The following is a 13,922-nucleotide window of genomic DNA, read 5'->3' on the forward strand; positions in this document are numbered from 1 at the left end:
GCAAATCCGGGTTATGGATTGCATTTAAAAAGGCCCCGTGGGAGTGCAATGGGCCCCTGTCTTGCTGCTTAGCAATAATGGTATGGGTTTAGGTTCTGCTGTGTGTACTGGTGGTTGACTGCCCCCCAGCCCAGAGTGTGCATGGAAAATTGTCTGGCAGCCTCCCTGACAGCAAGCAGTGATAGTGCCCATGAAGGGGACCTTGTTGGGCCCGCCCCTTTCACGGTTATCGCTTCTCGGCCTTTTGGCTAAGATCAAGTGTAGTATCTGTTCTTATCAGTTTAATATCTGATACGTCCCCTATCTGGGGACCATATATTAAATGGATTTTTGAGAACGGGGGCCGATTTCGAAGCTTGCTTCCGTCGCCCTATGCATTGACCCGATATGGCAGTATCTTCGGGTACAGTGCACCACCCCCTTACAGGGTTAAAAAGAAAGATTCCTACTTTCATTGCTACCTGCTTGCTGGCTAGCCAGCTAGCCAGCCCTGTGGGCCTTGCTGCTGCTGCAGCCAAAAAACAAAAGGTGGTGCTGCTGCTGCTTCTGCTGCTTCTGCTTCTGCTTGTGTCTGGCCCCTGTTGGAGCGTCCAGGCACAGGACTTCTGCTGCTGCTGACTAAATGGCCTCCTTAATTGGATCATTTGAGTAGCCAGCACACCTGTGCAGGTAGGGCATGACATGATAGGCAGCTGCCTTGATAGCGGGTGGGTGCTGAATGTTCCTAATTGACAAAATAAGATTAATGCTTATGAAGAAATATAAAATCTCATCCCTTCCCCAATATCGCGCCACACCCCTACCCCTTAATTCCCTGGTTGAACGTGATGGACATATGTCTTTTTTCGACCGTACTAACTATGTAACTATGTAACATAACATGGGGGGGGGGGGGTCTCCTGGCTGTTCACACAGGTGTGTCATTGCTGTACATTGACCATGCATTGCTTCTGTGGTATTGCAAAGGCAAAGACAAATGCTTCCAGCCATCCATTGCACTAATGGATTGGTCATCAGCTGGCTGTCTATGTCCCGCATCAATATAGACCAAAGTACAGAGGGTTAGGCTATGCTATTGTGCACCTACCTGATGCATCAGAAGGTGCGAGGCCCTTGCTAAATTCTGTGCACAGACTTTGAGATCTATGCTTTAGACTGTATCTAAACCTGCTCCAACATGGACTGACATTCTGGCCTACTTTCAGCCGATGCGACTTGTCTGTCGCTGAACAGTCGCTTTTTATGTATTCAGCACCTATGTATAATGTTGTAAAAATGCTCTAGAAGCTAAAGTCGCAGAAATGTCACACATATTTGGCCTGCAACTTTCTGTGCGACAAATTCAGACAGGAAAAATCAGTATAAATCCTTAGAAAATTATCCCCCAGTGTCTCCATCTGCTGGCGGTATTGAATAAGCATTGCTGCACTGATGGGGTATGCATTAGACGAAAAAAAAGAAGAAAAAGAAGAATAATACGCCCAGAAAAGAGGCGAAAAGGAGAAAAACGTAAAAAAACGTGAAAAAAAAGTAAGAGGAAGAGAAGGGAAAAAAAGGTGGAAATGGGTTTAAAAGTGATTTCGGCGGAGAAATATATATATATATATATATATATATATATATATATATATATATATGCGCACACACACACATAGATATAAACGTATTCTCCGTTGAGATATTGCAGCCGCTGCTGTGTCCAGGCCCAGGAGCCTTAGCACTGTGCTGTGATGTCACTCAATACCACTGACATCACTAGGTGTAAACAACATCTCTCCTTTGCTGTGTATGTGACTATGGAGCTGTTTGGTGATGTCGTCTATTACGGCCTTCATAGAAGCAACAGGAGATTGTTGCATCCATCTTGAACCCTCAGAACTACAGTGCTATGATGTCACTCACTTCCACAGGCCTTGCAGAGTGTAAACAACAACAACCCAGCTTTGTTGTGTATGTAACCAAAGGGATTTGTGATGTCACCTAGAACCTTCACAGCAGCGACAGCTTTATGAGGAGCATCAGCACTGCTCTGCCTGAGCAGAACCATCACCGCCATAGGTTGTCAAATAACCCGGATTTAACCCACACAGGTAAGTCCAATGGGGTGCAGGCATGTCCTCTATGCTTACAGCTTCCCGTGGGTGTTGGTTTGATACCGTTTGGGGACAGCCAAGGAGGCATCTGCAGGCAACAAAGGTAGGTGTGTGCTTGTGTGTGTGTTTCCTATGCAGATCCTAAGCCCAGTGTCACATGCAAGTAGGAGGAGTAAGAAGGGTTCCTGGCAAATCCGGGTTATGGATTGCATTTAAAAAGGCCCCGTGGGAGTGCAATGGGCCCCTGTCTTGCTGCTTAGCAATAATGGTATGGGTTTAGGTTCTGCTGTGTGTACTGGTGGTTGACTGCCCCCCAGCCCAGAGTGTGCATGGAAAATTGTCTGGCAGCCTCCCTGACAGCAAGCAGTGATAGTGCCCATGAAGGGGACCTTGTTGGGCCCGCCCCTTTCACGGTTATCGCTTCTCGGCCTTTTGGCTAAGATCAAGTGTAGTATCTGTTCTTATCAGTTTAATATCTGATACGTCCCCTATCTGGGGACCATATATTAAATGGATTTTTGAGAACGGGGGCCGATTTCGAAGCTTGCTTCCGTCGCCCTATGCATTGACCCGATATGGCAGTATCTTCGGGTACAGTGCACCACCCCCTTACAGGGTTAAAAAGAAAGATTCCTACTTTCATTGCTACCTGCTTGCTGGCTAGCCAGCTAGCCAGCCCTGTGGGCCTTGCTGCTGCTGCAGCCAAAAAACAAAAGGTGGTGCTGCTGCTGCTTCTGCTGCTTCTGCTTCTGCTTGTGTCTGGCCCCTGTTGGAGCGTCCAGGCACAGGACTTCTGCTGCTGCTGACTAAATGGCCTCCTTAATTGGATCATTTGAGTAGCCAGCACACCTGTGCAGGTAGGGCATGACATGATAGGCAGCTGCCTTGATAGCGGGTGGGTGCTGAATGTTCCTAATTGACAAAATAAGATTAATGCTTATGAAGAAATATAAAATCTCATCCCTTCCCCAATATCGCGCCACACCCCTACCCCTTAATTCCCTGGTTGAACGTGATGGACATATGTCTTTTTTCGACCGTACTAACTATGTAACTATGTAACATAACATGGGGGGGGGGGGGGTCTCCTGGCTGTTCACACAGGTGTGTCATTGCTGTACATTGACCATGCATTGCTTCTGTGGTATTGCAAAGGCAAAGACAAATGCTTCCAGCCATCCATTGCACTAATGGATTGGTCATCAGCTGGCTGTCTATGTCCCGCATCAATATAGACCAAAGTACAGAGGGTTAGGCTATGCTATTGTGCACCTACCTGATGCATCAGAAGGTGCGAGGCCCTTGCTAAATTCTGTGCACAGACTTTGAGATCTATGCTTTAGACTGTATCTAAACCTGCTCCAACATGGACTGACATTCTGGCCTACTTTCAGCCGATGCGACTTGTCTGTCGCTGAACAGTCGCTTTTTATGTATTCAGCACCTATGTATAATGTTGTAAAAATGCTCTAGAAGCTAAAGTCGCAGAAATGTCACACATATTTGGCCTGCAACTTTCTGTGCGACAAATTCAGACAGGAAAAATCAGTATAAATCCTTAGAAAATTATCCCCCAGTGTCTCCATCTGCTGGCGGTATTGAATAAGCATTGCTGCACTGATGGGGTATGCATTAGACGAAAAAAAAGAAGAAAAAGAAGAATAATACGCCCAGAAAAGAGGCGAAAAGGAGAAAAACGTAAAAAAACGTGAAAAAAAAGTAAGAGGAAGAGAAGGGAAAAAAAGGTGGAAATGGGTTTAAAAGTGATTTCGGCGGAGAATATATATATATATATATATATATATATATATATATATATATATATGCGCACACACACACATAGATATAAACGTATTCTCCGTTGAGATATTGCAGCCGCTGCTGTGTCCAGGCCCAGGAGCCTTAGCACTGTGCTGTGATGTCACTCAATACCACTGACATCACTAGGTGTAAACAACATCTCTCCTTTGCTGTGTATGTGACTATGGAGCTGTTTGGTGATGTCGTCTATTACGGCCTTCATAGAAGCAACAGGAGATTGTTGCATCCATCTTGAACCCTCAGAACTACAGTGCTATGATGTCACTCACTTCCACAGGCCTTGCAGAGTGTAAACAACAACAACCCAGCTTTGTTGTGTATGTAACCAAAGGGATTTGTGATGTCACCTAGAACCTTCACAGCAGCGACAGCTTTATGAGGAGCATCAGCACTGCTCTGCCTGAGCAGAACCATCACCGCCATAGGTTGTCAAATAACCCGGATTTAACCCACACAGGTAAGTCCAATGGGGTGCAGGCATGTCCTCTATGCTTACAGCTTCCCGTGGGTGTTGGTTTGATACCGTTTGGGGACAGCCAAGGAGGCATCTGCAGGCAACAAAGGTAGGTGTGTGCTTGTGTGTGTGTTTCCTATGCAGATCCTAAGCCCAGTGTCACATGCAAGTAGGAGGAGTAAGAAGGGTTCCTGGCAAATCCGGGTTATGGATTGCATTTAAAAAGGCCCCGTGGGAGTGCAATGGGCCCCTGTCTTGCTGCTTAGCAATAATGGTATGGGTTTAGGTTCTGCTGTGTGTACTGGTGGTTGACTGCCCCCCAGCCCAGAGTGTGCATGGAAAATTGTCTGGCAGCCTCCCTGACAGCAAGCAGTGATAGTGCCCATGAAGGGGACCTTGTTGGGCCCGCCCCTTTCACGGTTATCGCTTCTCGGCCTTTTGGCTAAGATCAAGTGTAGTATCTGTTCTTATCAGTTTAATATCTGATACGTCCCCTATCTGGGGACCATATATTAAATGGATTTTTGAGAACGGGGGCCGATTTCGAAGCTTGCTTCCGTCGCCCTATGCATTGACCCGATATGGCAGTATCTTCGGGTACAGTGCACCACCCCCTTACAGGGTTAAAAAGAAAGATTCCTACTTTCATTGCTACCTGCTTGCTGGCTAGCCAGCTAGCCAGCCCTGTGGGCCTTGCTGCTGCTGCAGCCAAAAAACAAAAGGTGGTGCTGCTGCTGCTTCTGCTGCTTCTGCTTCTGCTTGTGTCTGGCCCCTGTTGGAGCGTCCAGGCACAGGACTTCTGCTGCTGCTGACTAAATGGCCTCCTTAATTGGATCATTTGAGTAGCCAGCACACCTGTGCAGGTAGGGCATGACATGATAGGCAGCTGCCTTGATAGCGGGTGGGTGCTGAATGTTCCTAATTGACAAAATAAGATTAATGCTTATGAAGAAATATAAAATCTCATCCCTTCCCCAATATCGCGCCACACCCCTACCCCTTAATTCCCTGGTTGAACGTGATGGACATATGTCTTTTTTCGACCGTACTAACTATGTAACTATGTAACATAACATGGGGGGGGGGGGGGGTCTCCTGGCTGTTCACACAGGTGTGTCATTGCTGTACATTGACCATGCATTGCTTCTGTGGTATTGCAAAGGCAAAGACAAATGCTTCCAGCCATCCATTGCACTAATGGATTGGTCATCAGCTGGCTGTCTATGTCCCGCATCAATATAGACCAAAGTACAGAGGGTTAGGCTATGCTATTGTGCACCTACCTGATGCATCAGAAGGTGCGAGGCCCTTGCTAAATTCTGTGCACAGACTTTGAGATCTATGCTTTAGACTGTATCTAAACCTGCTCCAACATGGACTGACATTCTGGCCTACTTTCAGCCGATGCGACTTGTCTGTCGCTGAACAGTCGCTTTTTATGTATTCAGCACCTATGTATAATGTTGTAAAAATGCTCTAGAAGCTAAAGTCGCAGAAATGTCACACATATTTGGCCTGCAACTTTCTGTGCGACAAATTCAGACAGGAAAAATCAGTATAAATCCTTAGAAAATTATCCCCCAGTGTCTCCATCTGCTGGCGGTATTGAATAAGCATTGCTGCACTGATGGGGTATGCATTAGACGAAAAAAAAGAAGAAAAAGAAGAATAATACGCCCAGAAAAGAGGCGAAAAGGAGAAAAACGTAAAAAAACGTGAAAAAAAAGTAAGAGGAAGAGAAGGGAAAAAAAGGTGGAAATGGGTTTAAAAGTGATTTCGGCGGAGAATATATATATATATATATATATATATATATATATATATATATATATGCGCACACACACACATAGATATAAACGTATTCTCCGTTGAGATATTGCAGCCGCTGCTGTGTCCAGGCCCAGGAGCCTTAGCACTGTGCTGTGATGTCACTCAATACCACTGACATCACTAGGTGTAAACAACATCTCTCCTTTGCTGTGTATGTGACTATGGAGCTGTTTGGTGATGTCGTCTATTACGGCCTTCATAGAAGCAACAGGAGATTGTTGCATCCATCTTGAACCCTCAGAACTACAGTGCTATGATGTCACTCACTTCCACAGGCCTTGCAGAGTGTAAACAACAACAACCCAGCTTTGTTGTGTATGTAACCAAAGGGATTTGTGATGTCACCTAGAACCTTCACAGCAGCGACAGCTTTATGAGGAGCATCAGCACTGCTCTGCCTGAGCAGAACCATCACCGCCATAGGTTGTCAAATAACCCGGATTTAACCCACACAGGTAAGTCCAATGGGGTGCAGGCATGTCCTCTATGCTTACAGCTTCCCGTGGGTGTTGGTTTGATACCGTTTGGGGACAGCCAAGGAGGCATCTGCAGGCAACAAAGGTAGGTGTGTGCTTGTGTGTGTGTTTCCTATGCAGATCCTAAGCCCAGTGTCACATGCAAGTAGGAGGAGTAAGAAGGGTTCCTGGCAAATCCGGGTTATGGATTGCATTTAAAAAGGCCCCGTGGGAGTGCAATGGGCCCCTGTCTTGCTGCTTAGCAATAATGGTATGGGTTTAGGTTCTGCTGTGTGTACTGGTGGTTGACTGCCCCCCAGCCCAGAGTGTGCATGGAAAATTGTCTGGCAGCCTCCCTGACAGCAAGCAGTGATAGTGCCCATGAAGGGGACCTTGTTGGGCCCGCCCCTTTCACGGTTATCGCTTCTCGGCCTTTTGGCTAAGATCAAGTGTAGTATCTGTTCTTATCAGTTTAATATCTGATACGTCCCCTATCTGGGGACCATATATTAAATGGATTTTTGAGAACGGGGGCCGATTTCGAAGCTTGCTTCCGTCGCCCTATGCATTGACCCGATATGGCAGTATCTTCGGGTACAGTGCACCACCCCCTTACAGGGTTAAAAAGAAAGATTCCTACTTTCATTGCTACCTGCTTGCTGGCTAGCCAGCTAGCCAGCCCTGTGGGCCTTGCTGCTGCTGCAGCCAAAAAACAAAAGGTGGTGCTGCTGCTGCTTCTGCTGCTTCTGCTTCTGCTTGTGTCTGGCCCCTGTTGGAGCGTCCAGGCACAGGACTTCTGCTGCTGCTGACTAAATGGCCTCCTTAATTGGATCATTTGAGTAGCCAGCACACCTGTGCAGGTAGGGCATGACATGATAGGCAGCTGCCTTGATAGCGGGTGGGTGCTGAATGTTCCTAATTGACAAAATAAGATTAATGCTTATGAAGAAATATAAAATCTCATCCCTTCCCCAATATCGCGCCACACCCCTACCCCTTAATTCCCTGGTTGAACGTGATGGACATATGTCTTTTTTCGACCGTACTAACTATGTAACTATGTAACATAACATGGGGGGGGGGGGGGTCTCCTGGCTGTTCACACAGGTGTGTCATTGCTGTACATTGACCATGCATTGCTTCTGTGGTATTGCAAAGGCAAAGACAAATGCTTCCAGCCATCCATTGCACTAATGGATTGGTCATCAGCTGGCTGTCTATGTCCCGCATCAATATAGACCAAAGTACAGAGGGTTAGGCTATGCTATTGTGCACCTACCTGATGCATCAGAAGGTGCGAGGCCCTTGCTAAATTCTGTGCACAGACTTTGAGATCTATGCTTTAGACTGTATCTAAACCTGCTCCAACATGGACTGACATTCTGGCCTACTTTCAGCCGATGCGACTTGTCTGTCGCTGAACAGTCGCTTTTTATGTATTCAGCACCTATGTATAATGTTGTAAAAATGCTCTAGAAGCTAAAGTCGCAGAAATGTCACACATATTTGGCCTGCAACTTTCTGTGCGACAAATTCAGACAGGAAAAATCAGTATAAATCCTTAGAAAATTATCCCCCAGTGTCTCCATCTGCTGGCGGTATTGAATAAGCATTGCTGCACTGATGGGGTATGCATTAGACGAAAAAAAAGAAGAAAAAGAAGAATAATACGCCCAGAAAAGAGGCGAAAAGGAGAAAAACGTAAAAAAACGTGAAAAAAAAGTAAGAGGAAGAGAAGGGAAAAAAAGGTGGAAATGGGTTTAAAAGTGATTTCGGCGGAGAATATATATATATATATATATATATATATATATATATATATATATATGCGCACACACACACATAGATATAAACGTATTCTCCGTTGAGATATTGCAGCCGCTGCTGTGTCCAGGCCCAGGAGCCTTAGCACTGTGCTGTGATGTCACTCAATACCACTGACATCACTAGGTGTAAACAACATCTCTCCTTTGCTGTGTATGTGACTATGGAGCTGTTTGGTGATGTCGTCTATTACGGCCTTCATAGAAGCAACAGGAGATTGTTGCATCCATCTTGAACCCTCAGAACTACAGTGCTATGATGTCACTCACTTCCACAGGCCTTGCAGAGTGTAAACAACAACAACCCAGCTTTGTTGTGTATGTAACCAAAGGGATTTGTGATGTCACCTAGAACCTTCACAGCAGCGACAGCTTTATGAGGAGCATCAGCACTGCTCTGCCTGAGCAGAACCATCACCGCCATAGGTTGTCAAATAACCCGGATTTAACCCACACAGGTAAGTCCAATGGGGTGCAGGCATGTCCTCTATGCTTACAGCTTCCCGTGGGTGTTGGTTTGATACCGTTTGGGGACAGCCAAGGAGGCATCTGCAGGCAACAAAGGTAGGTGTGTGCTTGTGTGTGTGTTTCCTATGCAGATCCTAAGCCCAGTGTCACATGCAAGTAGGAGGAGTAAGAAGGGTTCCTGGCAAATCCGGGTTATGGATTGCATTTAAAAAGGCCCCGTGGGAGTGCAATGGGCCCCTGTCTTGCTGCTTAGCAATAATGGTATGGGTTTAGGTTCTGCTGTGTGTACTGGTGGTTGACTGCCCCCCAGCCCAGAGTGTGCATGGAAAATTGTCTGGCAGCCTCCCTGACAGCAAGCAGTGATAGTGCCCATGAAGGGGACCTTGTTGGGCCCGCCCCTTTCACGGTTATCGCTTCTCGGCCTTTTGGCTAAGATCAAGTGTAGTATCTGTTCTTATCAGTTTAATATCTGATACGTCCCCTATCTGGGGACCATATATTAAATGGATTTTTGAGAACGGGGGCCGATTTCGAAGCTTGCTTCCGTCGCCCTATGCATTGACCCGATATGGCAGTATCTTCGGGTACAGTGCACCACCCCCTTACAGGGTTAAAAAGAAAGATTCCTACTTTCATTGCTACCTGCTTGCTGGCTAGCCAGCTAGCCAGCCCTGTGGGCCTTGCTGCTGCTGCAGCCAAAAAACAAAAGGTGGTGCTGCTGCTGCTTCTGCTGCTTCTGCTTCTGCTTGTGTCTGGCCCCTGTTGGAGCGTCCAGGCACAGGACTTCTGCTGCTGCTGACTAAATGGCCTCCTTAATTGGATCATTTGAGTAGCCAGCACACCTGTGCAGGTAGGGCATGACATGATAGGCAGCTGCCTTGATAGCGGGTGGGTGCTGAATGTTCCTAATTGACAAAATAAGATTAATGCTTATGAAGAAATATAAAATCTCATCCCTTCCCCAATATCGCGCCACACCCCTACCCCTTAATTCCCTGGTTGAACGTGATGGACATATGTCTTTTTTCGACCGTACTAACTATGTAACTATGTAACATAACATGGGGGGGGGGGGGGGTCTCCTGGCTGTTCACACAGGTGTGTCATTGCTGTACATTGACCATGCATTGCTTCTGTGGTATTGCAAAGGCAAAGACAAATGCTTCCAGCCATCCATTGCACTAATGGATTGGTCATCAGCTGGCTGTCTATGTCCCGCATCAATATAGACCAAAGTACAGAGGGTTAGGCTATGCTATTGTGCACCTACCTGATGCATCAGAAGGTGCGAGGCCCTTGCTAAATTCTGTGCACAGACTTTGAGATCTATGCTTTAGACTGTATCTAAACCTGCTCCAACATGGACTGACATTCTGGCCTACTTTCAGCCGATGCGACTTGTCTGTCGCTGAACAGTCGCTTTTTATGTATTCAGCACCTATGTATAATGTTGTAAAAATGCTCTAGAAGCTAAAGTCGCAGAAATGTCACACATATTTGGCCTGCAACTTTCTGTGCGACAAATTCAGACAGGAAAAATCAGTATAAATCCTTAGAAAATTATCCCCCAGTGTCTCCATCTGCTGGCGGTATTGAATAAGCATTGCTGCACTGATGGGGTATGCATTAGACGAAAAAAAAGAAGAAAAAGAAGAATAATACGCCCAGAAAAGAGGCGAAAAGGAGAAAAACGTAAAAAAACGTGAAAAAAAAGTAAGAGGAAGAGAAGGGAAAAAAAGGTGGAAATGGGTTTAAAAGTGATTTCGGCGGAGAATATATATATATATATATATATATATATATATATATATATATATATATGCGCACACACACACATAGATATAAACGTATTCTCCGTTGAGATATTGCAGCCGCTGCTGTGTCCAGGCCCAGGAGCCTTAGCACTGTGCTGTGATGTCACTCAATACCACTGACATCACTAGGTGTAAACAACATCTCTCCTTTGCTGTGTATGTGACTATGGAGCTGTTTGGTGATGTCGTCTATTACGGCCTTCATAGAAGCAACAGGAGATTGTTGCATCCATCTTGAACCCTCAGAACTACAGTGCTATGATGTCACTCACTTCCACAGGCCTTGCAGAGTGTAAACAACAACAACCCAGCTTTGTTGTGTATGTAACCAAAGGGATTTGTGATGTCACCTAGAACCTTCACAGCAGCGACAGCTTTATGAGGAGCATCAGCACTGCTCTGCCTGAGCAGAACCATCACCGCCATAGGTTGTCAAATAACCCGGATTTAACCCACACAGGTAAGTCCAATGGGGTGCAGGCATGTCCTCTATGCTTACAGCTTCCCGTGGGTGTTGGTTTGATACCGTTTGGGGACAGCCAAGGAGGCATCTGCAGGCAACAAAGGTAGGTGTGTGCTTGTGTGTGTGTTTCCTATGCAGATCCTAAGCCCAGTGTCACATGCAAGTAGGAGGAGTAAGAAGGGTTCCTGGCAAATCCGGGTTATGGATTGCATTTAAAAAGGCCCCGTGGGAGTGCAATGGGCCCCTGTCTTGCTGCTTAGCAATAATGGTATGGGTTTAGGTTCTGCTGTGTGTACTGGTGGTTGACTGCCCCCCAGCCCAGAGTGTGCATGGAAAATTGTCTGGCAGCCTCCCTGACAGCAAGCAGTGATAGTGCCCATGAAGGGGACCTTGTTGGGCCCGCCCCTTTCACGGTTATCGCTTCTCGGCCTTTTGGCTAAGATCAAGTGTAGTATCTGTTCTTATCAGTTTAATATCTGATACGTCCCCTATCTGGGGACCATATATTAAATGGATTTTTGAGAACGGGGGCCGATTTCGAAGCTTGCTTCCGTCGCCCTATGCATTGACCCGATATGGCAGTATCTTCGGGTACAGTGCACCACCCCCTTACAGGGTTAAAAAGAAAGATTCCTACTTTCATTGCTACCTGCTTGCTGGCTAGCCAGCTAGCCAGCCCTGTGGGCCTTGCTGCTGCTGCAGCCAAAAAACAAAAGGTGGTGCTGCTTCTGCTGCTTCTGCTTCTGCTTGTGTCTGGCCCCTGTTGGAGCGTCCAGGCACAGGACTTCTGCTGCTGCTGACTAAATGGCCTCCTTAATTGGATCATTTGAGTAGCCAGCACACCTGTGCAGGTAGGGCATGACATGATAGGCAGCTGCCTTGATAGCGGGTGGGTGCTGAATGTTCCTAATTGACAAAATAAGATTAATGCTTATGAAGAAATATAAAATCTCATCCCTTCCCCAATATCGCGCCACACCCCTACCCCTTAATTCCCTGGTTGAACGTGATGGACATATGTCTTTTTTCGACCGTACTAATCCTGCTATGGGAGGCAGATCAAGGAGAAAACAACATCGTAAGAAACTGCACTTTCCCAGCGACCAACCCAGGTCCATCACTACCTACTTCGCTCCACCGCAGTCCTCCGGATCCCGGCCGAGGCCTGCATCCCCTCCGCCGCCCCAGGGAAACTTCGCTGCGCGCGATTTGCAGCCGCGCACATCCGGAAGCTCAGACCCCACTGTACGCCAACCCGCTGACTCGGAGGTGCCTCAGAATACAATGGCAGCTGCGACCAGGGAGCGCAGCCCGCTCCGGGTCGCATCAACCCCACTGCCGCCCAGATCAGAAGACCGGACCTGTCGCTCCACACCTCCCCAGGCCGGGGTTCGGAGAGAGGCCTCCTCCCTGGCTCCTGCTGCTACTCCGGGGAGTAGAGGCCCCTCCGCTACTGAAACCACCACTGTGACAGGTGAGCGGGATGCCCTCACCCAGACTGCTGTACCCTCTCCCCTTCCTCCCTCCAACTCCAGGCCATATGTGAGAGCTGCTGCTCAAACCATAACCCCACCAGCTGCTAATAAGGGGTCAGAAGGAAGCCACCATCTCTCTCTCACACTCACTCCTCCAGCCCCTGACGATCTAATGGAGCTGCAATGGCCATCCCTGACTGCTGACCCTCCCCTGGCTTCACCTGCTAAGCCCAAGAAATCTGCCCCAGATAGTTGCACCACATCAATTTCAAAACCTGCGCGTGAAGTGACACCTGTTAACCACAAAGTTACTCCCTTTCAGAAACCCATTCCTGGTCCTCCAGCTGTTGACGCAGTTAATTGGGCAGAGACCATGGACTCAGACATATCTCACTCGGGTGGGGACACTCCTGAATCAGCTGACGACAGTGACACTCCGGAATACTGGGGAGCGAGTCCCCCAGCTAAGAAAAAACTCTTTAAAACGCCTATAAAAGCATCTGTGAATTCCGCTACGAAAACTGATCATTCCTCTTCTGATGACAACCTGTCTGATAAACGCCACTATTCCAGACGAACTCGTTCACCTGAAGACCGTCCCTGCATCCAGCTCCCAGCACCGGACCAAACACTACCATCGCCAGAAATGGCAACAAATACCTTGAAAAACCACCCTGAATTGCAGGCCTTGCTTGCGCTGCTACCTACTAAATCTGACATCCAGGCGATGGCAACTGACCTGCGCCTAGCCTGGAGACAGGACCTCAAACCTGTCAAAAAGGAAATTGACCAATTAAAGGACAAAGTGCGCTCCTTAGAGGAATTCCGCTCCACTACCTCCACACAACTTAAATCTTTGCAAGAAGCCACTAAAAACCTATCACTACATCAGGCGGCTGAAATTAGTCATATCGACGACCTGGACAATAGAAATCGCCGCAATAATATCAGGGTCAAAGGCTTACCCGAGACAGTGGCTCCTCAGAACATCACGACTACCCTCCAGAAAGTCTTTAATGAGATATTGCAAAGACCGCCTGACACCCCTCTTGAGCTAGATAGGGCACACAGAGCTCTCAGAGCTAAAAACCCTGACCCGACTAAACCGAGAGATATCATCTGTAGGGTCCACCACTACACCTTGAAGGAGGACATTATGAGGAAGGCCAGACCACTGAAGAACCTGACCTATAATGGTGCCCCAATCAGCCTATTTCCCGACTTAT

The 13,922-nt window shown here is 47.3% G+C and overlaps 6 non-coding genes across 6 annotated transcripts; all 6 read left to right on the plus strand.

Moving 5' to 3' along the window:
- The first annotated feature begins 228 nt into the window (after nucleotides 1-228).
- LOC130350938 (U2 spliceosomal RNA) lies at nucleotides 229-419 on the plus strand. The gene has a single exon (XR_008887730.1). It is a non-coding gene; the product is annotated as a U2 spliceosomal RNA (small nuclear RNA).
- A 2,090-nt stretch (nucleotides 420-2,509) lies between these two features.
- LOC130350939 (U2 spliceosomal RNA) lies at nucleotides 2,510-2,700 on the plus strand. Its single transcript, XR_008887731.1, has one exon. It is a non-coding gene; the product is annotated as a U2 spliceosomal RNA (small nuclear RNA).
- Nucleotides 2,701-4,790: 2,090 nt separating this feature from the next.
- LOC130350940 (U2 spliceosomal RNA) lies at nucleotides 4,791-4,981 on the plus strand. The gene has a single exon (XR_008887732.1). It is a non-coding gene; the product is annotated as a U2 spliceosomal RNA (small nuclear RNA).
- Nucleotides 4,982-7,072: 2,091 nt separating this feature from the next.
- On the plus strand, nucleotides 7,073-7,263 carry LOC130350941 (U2 spliceosomal RNA). The gene has a single exon (XR_008887733.1). It is a non-coding gene; the product is annotated as a U2 spliceosomal RNA (small nuclear RNA).
- Nucleotides 7,264-9,353: 2,090 nt separating this feature from the next.
- LOC130350942 (U2 spliceosomal RNA) lies at nucleotides 9,354-9,544 on the plus strand. Its single transcript, XR_008887734.1, has one exon. It is a non-coding gene; the product is annotated as a U2 spliceosomal RNA (small nuclear RNA).
- Nucleotides 9,545-11,637: 2,093 nt separating this feature from the next.
- Nucleotides 11,638-11,828, plus strand: LOC130350943 (U2 spliceosomal RNA). Its single transcript, XR_008887735.1, has one exon. It is a non-coding gene; the product is annotated as a U2 spliceosomal RNA (small nuclear RNA).
- The last annotated feature ends 2,094 nt before the right edge of the window (nucleotides 11,829-13,922 follow it).

Source organism: Hyla sarda, unplaced genomic scaffold (assembly GCF_029499605.1).
Source record: "Hyla sarda isolate aHylSar1 unplaced genomic scaffold, aHylSar1.hap1 scaffold_955, whole genome shotgun sequence".
NCBI lineage: Eukaryota > Metazoa > Chordata > Amphibia > Anura > Hylidae > Hyla > Hyla sarda.